This window comes from Bubalus bubalis, chromosome 20 (assembly GCF_019923935.1).
Source record: "Bubalus bubalis isolate 160015118507 breed Murrah chromosome 20, NDDB_SH_1, whole genome shotgun sequence".
Taxonomy (NCBI): Eukaryota; Metazoa; Chordata; class Mammalia; order Artiodactyla; family Bovidae; genus Bubalus; species Bubalus bubalis.
Window position 1 is genome coordinate 8,363,280 of NC_059176.1, and position 14,189 is coordinate 8,377,468.

At 44.4% G+C, this 14,189-nt stretch overlaps 1 pseudogene; it reads right to left on the reverse strand.

The window, feature by feature from the left end:
- Window positions 1–3,925: 3,925 nt before the first annotated feature.
- On the reverse strand, window positions 3,926–4,078 carry LOC112581037 (annotated as a pseudogene).
- Window positions 4,079–14,189: the final 10,111 nt, after the last annotated feature.

The window sequence follows — 14,189 nt, forward strand, 5'->3', positions numbered from 1 at the left end:
CTGAAAATACTGAGATGATACACAATCTGCTGGATTAAATGATATCTAGACACATGAATGGAATTTTGCTCAAGAAATTGCCTGTGAATCCACCTAGATGGAGCAAGAAACAAGTTCTATCTAATGACATTGCTTATCACTCTGCAGATGGTCATAAAATATATTTTTTAGATGCTTTTTCTGGCAATTTTCAAACTTACATGAAAGTAGAAAGAAAAGTGAAAGGAATTCCTATGTACTCATCATCCAGCTTTAACAAGTACCAATATTTTGCTGAACTTGTTCATTTCTAACCTCTTTTTTGTTTTTGCTGGTCTATTTTATAACAAACTCCAGATGTCATATAATTCCATCCATCAATGGCACACAATTTTGACAGCTAGAACTCAAGCTAGTCATTTAGAATTCTCATTTGATTATAAGTAGAGGACCAGGAGATCTTAATGGAAAGAGGTCCAGGTTCAAAATTCTTCCCTTATTAGAGAAGGGAACCATATGACTTGAAACAAACTTGGACACTTGACTGAGCCACAAAGCCCATGTCATAATAATACTATCCCATAATACCATCTGTTGTCCTTGGTCTCTTCAAAAGGGAAAGAAGGTAAGATACACATTGTTTTTTTAATTTTATTAAAAGTTCGGTCAAGGGACTTGCCTGGCGGCCCAGTGGCTTAGACTCTGAGCCCCCACGAAGGGGACCCAAGTTTGATCCCTGGTCAGAGAGTTAGATCCCACGTGCCGCGGCTAAAAGCTCACTAAAGATCCTGCGTGCCACAAGGAAGATGCAAGATCCTGCGTGTGCAACTAAGACCCAGTGCAGCCAAACAAATACATAATTTTTAAAATTCAACTGAAAGTTAAGCTTATTAATAACCTAAAATGGACTATAATCTGCAAAAAAAAAAAAAAATTCACCATGCTGTACACCTGAAATGAACACATTACCATAAATCAACTATATCCTGATTTAAAAAAAAGAAAATTAAGGCTCACTTACTTCAAGAATGAAAGTGTATGTTGTCCCTTATACCCCATGCATGATTAACAGTTATTTTTTAATTCTGTGGTTTCACATCTTAAGAGGGAAAGCAAGCATTCAATGTTCTCTGAGTATTATAGAAAACCTCCACCTCTTAAGATACCCAAAAGCAGAAAACTTGATATGCCTCTGTTCTTTCTTCTACAGCAGAGTTCTCGACCTCAACACTATAGACATTTGGTTCCGATCATTTTAGTTTGCAGGAGGCTGTGTCGAGCTCTGTAGGATGTACAGCAGCAAAGCTGACTTCTACCTATTATTTGCCAGGAGCATTTTCCTGGTGGTGACAAACAAATGTCTCCAGATATTTCCAAACATCATCCCTAGGGGTGGGCAGCAAATCACCCCTGGTTGAGAACCCCAGTTCTATAGATATGATCTTTTGTGCAGATGCAGTTCCCTCAGATGAGTGTCAGTGTCTCACAGCCTCAGTTTCTTTACCTGTGAAATGGGAATGATTTTGATTTTGTTAAATCTAGAGATATATTATGGAATCAATATACTTTAATATTAATGACTCTTCCCATGAAGGTGCTTAGACCATTTACATTTAGACCATCAGTATAATTACTGATATGGTTGAATTTCAGTCTACAAAATTGCTACTTTTTTTTTTTTTGTCCTTTATTCTCATTTTCTTCTTTTTTCTGCCTTTTTTTTTTCAGTTCATTTAATTTATTTAATAATTTCATTTGTTCTCCAGAAGAGGGTCACCTACTTGTGAATACATGATATAAAAGCCCAAAGGGTTACCTGGTAACTAATCGTGAAATGGTTAGGGTGGAGGTCTGCTCTGTCTCAGGCACAGAGAGGGAAACAGATCTGTAAGAAAGTGGTGAGCAGTCCTGCACGCTCCAAATGCTTTCAGTGAAAAGAAGAAATAATTGGGCTGAGTCTGTACCAGACCCTCAGCACTGGGCCAGGAACTGCAGGGACTCATGCACAAGATGGGGTCCGTGCTTTCCAGGGATCATACAAGATGGCTCATGACCAGGTCTATGAAGGCACCTCATCCAGCCAGGCACACATAAGTCTTCACCACGTGGGATGATGAGAATGAAGATGAATCAGAGCTAAGGGACATGGCAGAGATGGTGCGTGCCCTTCAAAAGGACGACAAGCCGGGGTCACCTGGCACACTGCCAGGAGGTGGGACAGTCTAACGGCAGCATGGATGTCAAAGGCCAATAAGGTTTGCAGTTAAAGCCCGCATCTGTCACTTATTACTGCCTGTGCGGTTTGGGGCAAGTTACTAATCCTCTCTGTGACCATTCTCGATCAAACACATCATTATTCCTACTTACAGATGTATTGTGTCTAAAGTGTCCAGCTTAGCACTTAGAACATAGATGGCACAAAATGTTTTCTGTTGTTTTTTGGTCATTAACTCCTGTCCTACTCTTTGTGACCTCATGGACTGTTGCCTGCCAGGCTCCTCTGTCCAAGGGATTTCCCAGGGAAGAATACTGGAGTGGGTTGCCATTTCCTTCTCCATGGATTCTTTTCAACCCAGGGGTCGAACCCACATCGCCTGCCTTAGCAGGTGGACTCTTTACTGCTGAGCCGCCAGGGAAGCCCTGTTGTTTTATATTAGTATTTACTAATATAACTGTTATCATTTCAAACAGTTGGTTTGAAATGTAACAGTAGTTACATAAGTGTTGGAATGACATATATTCAGTGAGTCATAGTGATTTAGAACTGGTTAATGTTAACAGTAAAATTTAATGGAGATTTGAAGAGAGATAAAGAGAGAGAGCAAGGAGAGACAGACCAGCTATTTCAGCCATCCTGAAGGAGAGATGAAATCTCCCAGAAACGTGGGAATAGTTGGAAGTGGGCAATAGTACAACACAGGACAGCAGAATCTGGGTGGACCAGAAATCAGGGGCTGCTTTTCAGACCCTATAGAGACATTCGGAGCTTTTCAACAGCAGGAGTTCAGAATGGTCAATACCAAACTTAACGATACTGCTGATTTTAAACCCAGGTTTGTGGAAAACTCAGAATGCAAGGGAATCAAGTGAAACACGCCCTCGCCCCGGGCTTCTCGTGTCTCTCTCCTGAGGTCTGTCTGTTCCCTTCAGTGACTTTATGGGGTCCCCTGCAAGCCTAGCTTTGAATTTTCCTGCATTAGTCTCAGTTTAGCCTCTCAGAACCTGTGGTTATCAGTATATTACCAAGGAAATTCCTCATTTGAAGTGGGAACCACCTCTATAGGCTATAAATACAAAGCAATTAGCCTCTCAAGTGCCTTATTATAAAACATATCAAGGACACCTACATGGCCTCCCAGATTAGAGGATAGAATTTCTGTCGAGAGAAGGCCCATTTTTAAAGGTTGACTTTTAATAGAATGCAGGGGGTAAAAAAGAACAAACCCATAGATAATAATAAAAAAAAAAAAAAACCTATCTAAATCAGCAAATTTGGGCATGGCTTTTATTATTCTTCACTCTCCAAATCCTTGATTCATTGAATAGCTATTTCTAGGGCCAAGTCTGGTCGTAGTTATCCAAATAAAAGCACGGAGGTCTTTTGGTGTTGAATAAGTAGTGGAAATAAGTTGCTAAAGGAAGATAGATAATACAACCTTTGGGAAAAGTAATCTGCTGATGTTTCTTAATTTAAAAATATTTCTTAATTGACAAATTGAAAATACACATACTCTTTGATCCAGAAATTCCACTTTTGGAAATGCATTCTATAGCGATGAGAGTGAACCTACAGGGATATATGTGCATAAACACATGGTTACTGCTGAATTATTTGTTGTAGCAAAAACCCAAATGCTGTAAACTACAGACTGACCGTGAACAGTGAAATGAACAGATGTGCTCGGCACGTCCATCATGTAGAATACCATGCAGCTGTGTTTTAATGTAGGGGAGAGCACAAATGCAGTCCCCAGTCACCACAAATTATGCAGTCGAGATTCCCATGTTTGGGGAAATTGCAAGGGTTGAATGCAATGGATAGTCCTCCCCTGGGAAAACTACCTTTGAGTTTGTGGTGACTCCCCTGCTGGGTGATGAAAGTGAAAGAGGAGAGTGGAAAAAGTTGGCTTAAAACTCAACATTCAGAAAACTAAGATCATGGAATCCGGTCCCATCACTTCATGGCAAATAGATGGGGAAACAGTGAAAATAGTGAGAGACTTTATTTTGGGGGGCTCCAAAATCACTGCAGATGGTGACTGTAGCCATGAAATTAAAAGACACTTGCTCCTTTGAAGAAAAGCTATGACCAACCTAAACAGCATATTAAAAAGCAGAGTCATTACTTTGCCAACAAAGGTCAGTCTAGTCAAAGCTATGGTTTTTCCAGTAGTCATATATGGATATGAGAGTTGGACCATAAAGAAGGCTGAGCACCAAAGAATTGATGTTTTTGAACTGTGGTGTTAGAGAAGATTCTTGAGAGTCCCTTGGACTGCAAGGAGATCCAACCAGTCAATCCTAAAAGAAATCAGTCCTGAATATTCATTGGAAGGACTGATGCTGAAGCTAACTCCAATACTTTGGCCACCTGATATGAAGAACTGACTCATTTGAAAAGACCCTGATGCTGAGAAAGATTGAAGGCTGGAGGAGAAGGGGAAGACAGAGAATGAGATGGTTGGATGGCATCACTGACTCAATGGACATGAGTTTGAGCAAGTTCCAGGAGTTGGTGATGGACAGGGAAGCCTGGCGTGCTGCAGTCCATGGGGTCGCAAAGAGTTGGACATGACCGAGTGACTGAACGGAACATTTATCATAGGATACCGAATACAGTTTCCTGTGCTGTATAGTTTTGGACCTTGTTGATTATCCATTCCACATAGAATAGCTTGTATCTACTATTCCCAAACTCCCAATCCATCCCTCCTCCACCCTTTCCCCCTCGGCAGCTGCAGTCTGTTCTCTTTGTCCATGAGTCTGTTTCTGTTTCATAGATAAGTTCATCTGTGTCATATTTTAGATTTCACATATAAGTGATACTTTAATATTTGTCTGTCTCTAACTTACTTCACTTAGTATGATAATCCCTAAGCCCACCCTTGTTGCTACAAATGGTATTATTTCATTCTTTTTAATGCCTGAGAATATATATGCACCACATCTTCTTTATCCACTCCTTTGTCAATGGACATTTAAGTTGCTTCCCTCTCTTGGCTATTGTATATAGTGCCATGCAGCTTTACTTATGTCTGTATGTATTTGGGTTGCACTGACTCTCCCTTGCTGAGTGCGGGCTTTCTCTCATTGCAGCAAGCGGGGGCTTCTCTTGTGTTGAAGCCCAGGCTCTAGGTGTGAAGGCCTCAGTAGTTGTGACTCATGGGCTTAGTTGCCCCGTCGCATGTGGAGTCTTCCCAGACCAGGGATGGAACCCAGGTCCCCTGCATTGGCAGGTGGATTCCTATCCACTGTATCACCAGGGAAGTCGGCTTGCAGTTATTTTTAAACGAATTAGAATGGCATGAATTAGACTCATGCGAACTTACTGTGAAAACAGCCAGATTTGGAGGATCTCTCAAATGATCATCTTTATAAAAGAGAAAACAAAAATGAAAAGAAAGAGAGGGAAGGAGAGAAGAGAGAGGGAGGAAAACGACTGTTCTTACCCAAATCCTCGGCCTCACCCCTGTTCATCCTTGCCGACGGAGCCCCAGTGCCATTTGTAGATTGATGTGTGCACGACGGGGTCCACTCAGGGAAGCAGAGAGCAAGCTGGATACTCCAAGCAGAGGGGTTGCATTACAGTGAGCTGGTGTTACAGATGAGAGAAGAAGCCGAGGAACTAAACAGAGGAAGCGAGGTAGCCAGAGGTTAGCAGATGCCCTCTACTCCCAGGACTGCAGGGACACGGGGAGGTGGTGGGGGGGGTGGGAATCAGGGCCACCTGATGGGGGGATGATGGCCCCACTGGGAGCAAGGACCACAGAGGAAGAAAGGAGACAAGATGTATTTCTTGGGATTACTGTGTACCAGGGCATTGATAACAACTGTGGTTATTGATATTGTTATTGATAACAATAACGATGATATTAATAATACTTTTAAAACTTAGTCCTATTCATTTTCAAATGGGTATTTCTAATTTTGTTATTCACAGTTCCCATTTACTGGGCACCTATTCAGTGCCAAACACTTAGTTTTTTACGAGTCTTAATCATTGTGACAAGGTTAGAATGGTTGTTTCTCCATTTTAAAAATAAGACTCAGAGAGGTACATAAGTTTGTCTGATATTAAATCCTTAATAAGAAAAGCTTTGAGAACTTGAAATCAACTCTACCACTCAATCCTAAAGGAAATCAATCTTGAATGTTCATTGGAAAGACTGATGGTGAAGCTGAAGTTTCAATACTTTGGCCACCTGATGCAAGCAGCCTACTCACTGGAAAGGACCCTGCTGCTGGGAAAGACTGTGAGAGGAAGAGATGGTTAGATAGCTTCACTGACTCAGTGGACATGAATTTGGGCAAACTCCAGGAAACACTGGAGGACAAAGGCTCCTGGCACATTGCAGTCCACAGGGTCACAAACAGTGGGACAGGACTTAGCAACAGAACAACAACATACGTGTATATAGCTGTATATTTTTATTCTATTCCATTACAGGTTATTACGACATATTAAATATAGCTCCCTGTACTATAGAGTAAATCCTTGTTGTTCACCTATGCTACATATGGCAAAGTGCATCTGTTAATCTTCTACTCCCATTTATCCCTCTCCCACTTCCCCTTTGGTAACCGTAAGTTTTCTGTGTCTGTGAGTCTGTTTCGGTTCTGTTTATTGGTACTATTTTTCAGATTCCACATACAAGGGATATCACATGATATTTGTCTTTCTCAAACGTAAGGTTTTCTTGAAGGCATTGCAAGGGTGGAATTATTTGTATTGTGACTCGTAACATTTTAAAAACAGATAGAGCTGGAAAAGAGCCATGGACCCTTTGGGGGCTCAGCCGATGGTGAGATGAGAATGTCCCTTGGAAACTCATCTCTACCATCTGATCTGGATTCCTGAGTCGAGGTGAGTGCCTGAACAGAATGCCTGTACAGAGCACCGGAGATGCTGTTTCCTGGCCAAGTGTACCCCCAGCTGTAGACAGTAATTTGGTGTCTGGCAAAGAGAGGACACCTTGCACAGCAAATGCACAGATAAATTTTACTGGATAATTAGAATCATAACTGGAAGTGAATAAGCTCGCATCCGGCTTTCAAGCCCAAGCTCGGTGTGGTGGACTGGCATAGGTCAGCCTGGCAGGGCCTCATAGATTCACCTGGTTCCATGAACAGAAGAGAAAAAAGCCAGGACAAGCCCCGTGATGGCCTCTGCGGACCAGCTGCTTAGTGACAACTGCTCTTTCACTCTGCTTCATTTGCAGATAAAGAGAGTTAAACACTTAGTGAGGCTCAAACTGAAAGCCTGGCCTTATGATGATGTCTAATAAAGGAGGTGTTCTTTATCCCCTTTTAAGGAAAACTGAGGCCCAGAGCAGACCCGCTTAAGCCCATTTTCCAGGAAGCAGCAAGGCCAGCCTTGAGCCCACCTCTCTCTGCAGTCCCTTCACCTGGGGCATGGCCCCTCTGCTTTCTTCTCTCTAGAAGGCTGCTCTGTGCCCTCCCAATGCACGGACTGGATGAGCCAAGGATGGTAACAGGCATCATCCCTGTACTACTCTAATCACTTGCTGGAGGCCATCTCAAAATGGATTCCAGGGGCTTCCCTGGTGGTCCAGTGGTTAAGAATCCGCCTTGCAATGCAGGGGACAGGGGCTCGATCTCTGGTTCGGGAAGATCCCACATGCCGCGGGGCGACTACGCCTGTGTGCCATAGTTACTGAGCCTGAGCACCTAGAACTGGTGCTTCAAACAACAGAGACGCCACCGCAATGAGAAGTCCACGCCCTGCAATGAAGAGCAGCCCCCGCTGGCCTCAACTAGAGGAAGCATGCGTGCAGCAACAAAGACCTGCCACAGCCAAAAAATAAAATCCATCTTATAAAAGGGGGGGTTCCAAACGGGAATCTATCATGGACTAACAAAGGCTGTCACCGGTGCTATCTGGGGGCTGGGGATAAAACTGCCACTTAGTAGGTCCCCTCCTCTAAATTTCTCATTCCAGACAGGACCACTAGAAAGTGATGACTTGAAAGAAAGAAGACCAGAGGAAGCCAGATGGCAATAGAGTCAATGGGAAAATACAAGCTGACAGTGCTTTCTAGAGCTTTGGCCATAAAAATGAAGATAAAGTAAGGCTGCCGCTGAAGGGGACCTGGAGTCGGGAGAGGGGTTTGGGGTTACTTTCCAGGTAGGAGAGACTGGGAATCTTGAAGGGCAGCAAACACCAACCCTTAAGCATGCTGGTGTAGCTCAGTGATTAATTCCAAACCACAGGGCATCCTTTAAGATAGGGTCATTTTCATGAGACAGAAGCGTGTTCACAGCAAACCTGGGGTTAAACGCAATGCCTGTGCTTCAGGATTCCCTGGGCGATCTTGGAGCCATTGGAATTCTTACGTTAAACATATCTAAGTTGAGAGGTTTAGGAAGGTGTTGGGTCTGGTCAGCTTTAACGTGTAAATGACTTCCTTTTATTTCTTTAGAAAGCAGTTCTTGGTAACATGTTACGTATCAGTGTAAGTTTCCCAAAAACAACAACAAAAATGTGTCTTTAGATCTATTTAGGTTAAAGTGGAAGAAGCAAATGGAAGGCTCACTGTCATTGTACACAGACAATTCTTTCTTTATTTTATTCAAGGCACTCAGTCGTGTCTGACTCTTTGAGACCCCATGGACTGTAGCCCACCAGGCTCCTCTGTCCATGGAATTCTCCATGCAAGAATACTGGAGTGGTTAGCCATTCCCTTCTCCAGGGGATCTTCCTGATTCAGGGGTCAAACCCAGGTCTCCTGCATTGCAGGCAGATTCTTTACCGTCTGAGCCACCAGGGAAGTTTATTGAAGTATACTTATTTTGTAATGTTGTATCAGTTTCTAGGGTACAGCAAAGTGATTCAGTTATACATATATGTCAGCCTACGTGTATCAGATGTATCTTTTCCATATTTTTTTCCATTATGGGTTTTCACAGGATGCTGAATATACCCCCTGTGCTATGTAGCCGGATCTCGTTGTTTGTCCATTCTGTACGTAAGAGTTTGTATCTGCTAATCTTATCCTTCGGAGAAGGCACTGGCACCCCACTCCAGTACTCTTGCCTGGACAATCCCATAGACGGAGGAGCCTAGTGGGCTGCAGTCCCTGGGGTCGTGAAGAGTCGGACACTACTGAGCGACTTCCCTTTCACTTTTCACTTTCATGCATTGGAGAAGGAAATGGCAACCCACTCCAGTGTTCTTGCCTGGAGAATCCCAGGGACGGGGGAGCCTGGTGGGCTGCCATCTATGGGGTCGCACAGAGTTGGACACGACTGAAGCGACTCAGCAGCAGAAGCAGCAGCAATCTCATCCTGCCCCACCCTCCTCCCTCTCGGCAACCACAAGTCTGTTCTTTATGTCTGTGAATCTGTTTCTGTTTCATGGATAAGTTCATTTGTGTAAACAGACTTTTTAAAATTCGAGTCAGGTCCAGGTATGCTAATACAGCTGGACAGAACATGCGTCAGTGCCAAAAAGCCTTGTCCTCAGATTACAGGATGAGATGTGTGTGTGTGTGTGCTCACTCAGTGGTGTCCGACTCTTTGTGACCCCATGGACTGTAGCCGGCCAGGCTCCTCTGTCCATGGGGATTCTCCAAGGAAGGAATACTGGAGTGGGTTGCCATGTCCTTCTGCAGGGGATCTTCCCAATCCAGGGATCGAACCCAGGTCTCCCACATTGCAGGTGGATTCTTTACCATCTGAGCCACCAGGGAAGATCTGGTGAAGCTCAAATGGGAGAAAGATTTCAGAGCAGTCAGCCTGGTGCCAGGGCCACAGTGAGCACAAAATCAGTTATGACCTTGACTTTGGCTTACTCTGGCCCAACCCCTCCCCTGCCCCAGGCACAAGGAAGAGAGCAAGGACCTGGTGTGGCTGTCGCAGTGAAAGGAACAGACTCAGAGAAGACAGGAACAGCATAGTCTGAGGACCCTACAGCAGGAACTACCTGACTTTGTTGTTACTTGGAGGAAGCCACTCCATCCACTTCTGCCCCCATCCTGGCTCACCGAGACCCAAACTCAAAGTTGTGGGAGGGAGACAGAAAGAGAGAGTAAATATCTGATTGGCTCACCTTGGTTCACAAATTCATACATGGAAGGAGGGGCACGAGACAGTCCAACAAGACCTCCAACCATGGGTGGGGGCAGCTCTCCAAAAGCATATAGTCATGCTATTTCCAAGAGGAAAATGCAGCTAGCTGTCCATACACTGACTACAAAATGCCTTGAGAGCTCAGGTCCCAAGGGTGGTTTTTGAGTCCATGTCTCAAAAAGGCTGTCAGTTTCCATGAAATTACATTACAGCTGAGAAAAAGTTCAAGGAGGTGACTTCACGAAGCAATAAAGAACGATATTCGTTAATCCTTCTACAAATGTCATAAGGAGCTGACTCCAATCCCAGCACAAAAACCCAAGTTCAGAGAAGGTACCAGAAAATGGCTCCCCAAAGACTCTAGGCTGAAGTAATGAAAAGCAGAAAGCCCCCAAGATAAGAAATGAGGGACAAGAAAACCTTTTCTGAGACTATTCAGGCGGAGAGGGAGAGAGCTACCACTTCAGGGGGCCACACTCCCCAAAACACAGTTGTCAAAGTTATCCCGGGGGCAGTTCTTACCTAAGGGTAAGGAATTCAACCCCGATTTCATCTCTCACTGACTCTGTGCATGTCTACCTTAATACTGCAAAAATCTATATTTGGATTAAAAAAAAAAAAAACTAGGTTGGATGGGGAAAATAGGCAAGATATAAAATAGTTACTAATTTTAACACATTTTTTATAATGAAGGCGCTGCTTTGAAAATCTTCTGTTTCCACATATGTGGCTGATTTAAGTTGACTTATTAACTTCAGTAGAACTGAAAGATGTTTTTACTTCTGACAACTCCTAGGTTCTGAACGTTACACAGCTCGGCTCACAGCTGTCACTGCGTGACCCCAGAAGGAGCCACCTTGCAAGGATTTATTTAGAAAATCCTGAAAGGTGTGCAAAGGGGCTTTGCAGACACCAACATCGCTCCCCAGAACTTTTCATCGGGGCAGGGTCGCTGGTCGATCTCGCAGCAGCCGAATACCATTCTTAAACAGACAGCCTCTGACGCTGGAATGTGAAAAGAAACAGACCCTGGCAGCTCTGATTTTCATGTCAAAAATTTCTGGAAGAAAAAAAAAAATTTTCTGGAAGTATCGATAGCACACTCTGAATCCTCACCGGTCTAGCATCGCCCAGGGGGCTGCAACCAGATGACGCCGGTGCTCCTTTGGCAAGAGTTGGAGAGAAAAAAGAATTCATTCCTGAAAATGAACTTTTCACCATCATTTGAATTTCTGTTCCTGCAAACTCCCCAGCAAGGACGATCAAAGGCAATCATGCCATTTCACGTCTCATCACACGTCCAGCAAAACCACCCCAAGCACTTTTCCGATTAGAAGTGTTGACAATCGAATCAAGAATGACACGAATTGGATGGATACTCGTTCCCTCTGCAGCCAAACCCTGCACTCCTGGGATCAGCTGCTGGAACCTGTGAGTTCTGTCGGAATCCCTGACCCTGAGGAAACCTCAAGTCAAGGGGTGCCCTTGAAGCCTGCCTGCTGCCACCCCCATTCCACATCCAGCCAGGAGTCCTGGATCAGCACAAGAACACCTTGGAACTGCTTCTCCTGGCAATGAGGGGAACTAGCCTGACTTTGGGGTGACCACAGTGGAGTCCTCTTCAGCAGGCTTCCTCTCAATTTAGAGACATGAGACAGCCTGGCAGTGACCCCTAAGGGTCCTCTGTCCTGAAGCGCAGGTGATATCTCTCCCTGAAACAACACCAAACTGCTAACTTTGGCAGAACTCAAAAAAGCTTGCCCAGTTGCACAAACTATCTCCTTATAGTTCATGTTTTTGTTATCCCAACCTCCTCAAGATGCTTCTCTATAAAATCCATGGAAAGGAAAAATGTCTATGGTTGGTTGCCAGTGCAGCAGGGAAGAAAGAGCAGGTGATGGGAAGATGGGGAAGTTTACACCAGGGAAGACGAGAGATGGGGCATATAACAGCTTTCTTTCAAGGACTGAAGACCTAACAGAGAGTGTGGATTATGGGTCTCAAATTCAAGGGCCTGCCAGGGCCAGGTGGGTAAGCTTCTGAGTATAACAAAAACTCACACTGGAGGAGGCATGCTCATCCCAGCAGGACCACTGCTACCTGGCCTTGTGGCCTTTGCAGTTGCCAGAGATTCAACCGATGCTGTGAAATCTAGTCCTAAAAAATATCAGCATACACACTGCTATAAATAGAACAGATAATCAACAAGGACCTACTGTATGGCACAGGAAACTCTACTCAATATTCCATGATAACCCATATGGAAAGGGAATCTGAATTAGAATAAATATATGTATGTGTTATAACTGAATCACTTTACTGTACCTGAAACTAGCACAATATCGTCAATCAACTATCAGTTCAGTTCAGTCGCTCACTCGTGAACTGAACTCTTTGTGACCCCATGAATCGCAGCGCTCCAGGCCTCCCTGTCCATCACCAACTCCCAGAGTTCACTGAGACTCACGTCCATCGAGTCAGTGATGCCATCCAGCCATCTCATCCTCTGTCGTCCCCTTCTCCTCCTGCCCCCAATCCCTCCCAGCATCAGTCTTTTCCAATGAGTCAACTCTTCGCATGAGGTGGCCAAAGTACTGGAGTTTCAGCTTTAGCATCATTCCTTCCACAGAAATCCCAGGGCTGATCTCCTTCAGAATGGACTGGTTGGATCTCCTTGCAGTCCAAGGGACTCTCAAGAGTCTTCTCCAACACCACAAACCCCAATAGAAAATAAACATTTTTTAAATTTAAATGAAAATATCAACAAATTCACCTTTTAAAAATCTGATTGACTGGGTCCAAATCGGGAAGCCAAGATAAAGCTGGTGGTTCCAAACTGAAACTCAGCTCTGACACCTTTAGAAGAGACTAATGATGTATATGGGCTTCCCAGATGGCACTAGGGATAAAGAACCTGCCTGCCAGTGCAGGAGACATAAGAGATATGGGTTTGAACCCTGGGTTGGGAAGATCCCCTGGAGGAGGGCATGTCAACCCACGCCAGTATTCTTGCCTGAAGCATCCCATGGACAAAGGAGCCTGGTGGGCTGTGGTCCACAGGGTCACATGACTGAAGTGACTGAGCACACACGCACGCATGCAATGATGTATATAATACCAGAGATCCAACTGGGAGCAAGGGATGAGGCCTCCAAAATGGTCCATTTGGCATCAACATCAGAAGGCCGTTTCTCCCCGCGGAATTCTCCATCTCAGAAGGAAAGGAGTCCACTTTGAAAACGGACAGCAAACAGAGAAATGGCAGGCAGGCTCATAGCTGGACCATAAAATCTCTTCTAATAAAGGCTAAAATTTTTATTAAGTTCTTATTATGTGCCAGACACTGCTGGAGAGCATATATCTATGTAACATTTTAGTTCTATAATTAACCCTAGTGAACTTGACCATCATTTCGCAAAGAAACGACTCCTTCGCTCTACGCAGAGCAAAGGCTAAGACTTAGCAGCACATTCAGACACTTGAAGGAAGGTTGCATCCCCCCACCCGCAGAGGAATGGCAGGGCTGGAGGGCTGCAGCCACAGGACCACGCTGGCCCTGAGGATTTGGGAACAACTCCAAAGTGTTGTGAGAAGTCAGGGGTTAAAGGACAGGAGGGCTTAGCTCAGATTTGCATTTGGAAAGATTTTCTTGATTTGACTACGAATGTGGTCATGAACCTGGAGGACTGATAGGGTTGGGTCTTTACATTCTCATTTTTTCCCACTCCTAGGCTCTGCCTGGAGCCTTGCCCATTCAGAATAAGCAGAATGAAACGTTGTATTCACAGTAAAACAGGGGCTTCCCTCCTGGCTCAGTCAGTAAAGAATCTGCCTGCAATGCAGGAGATCTCTGTTCCATCCCTGGGTTGGGAAAATCCCTTGGAGAAGGAAATGGATACCCA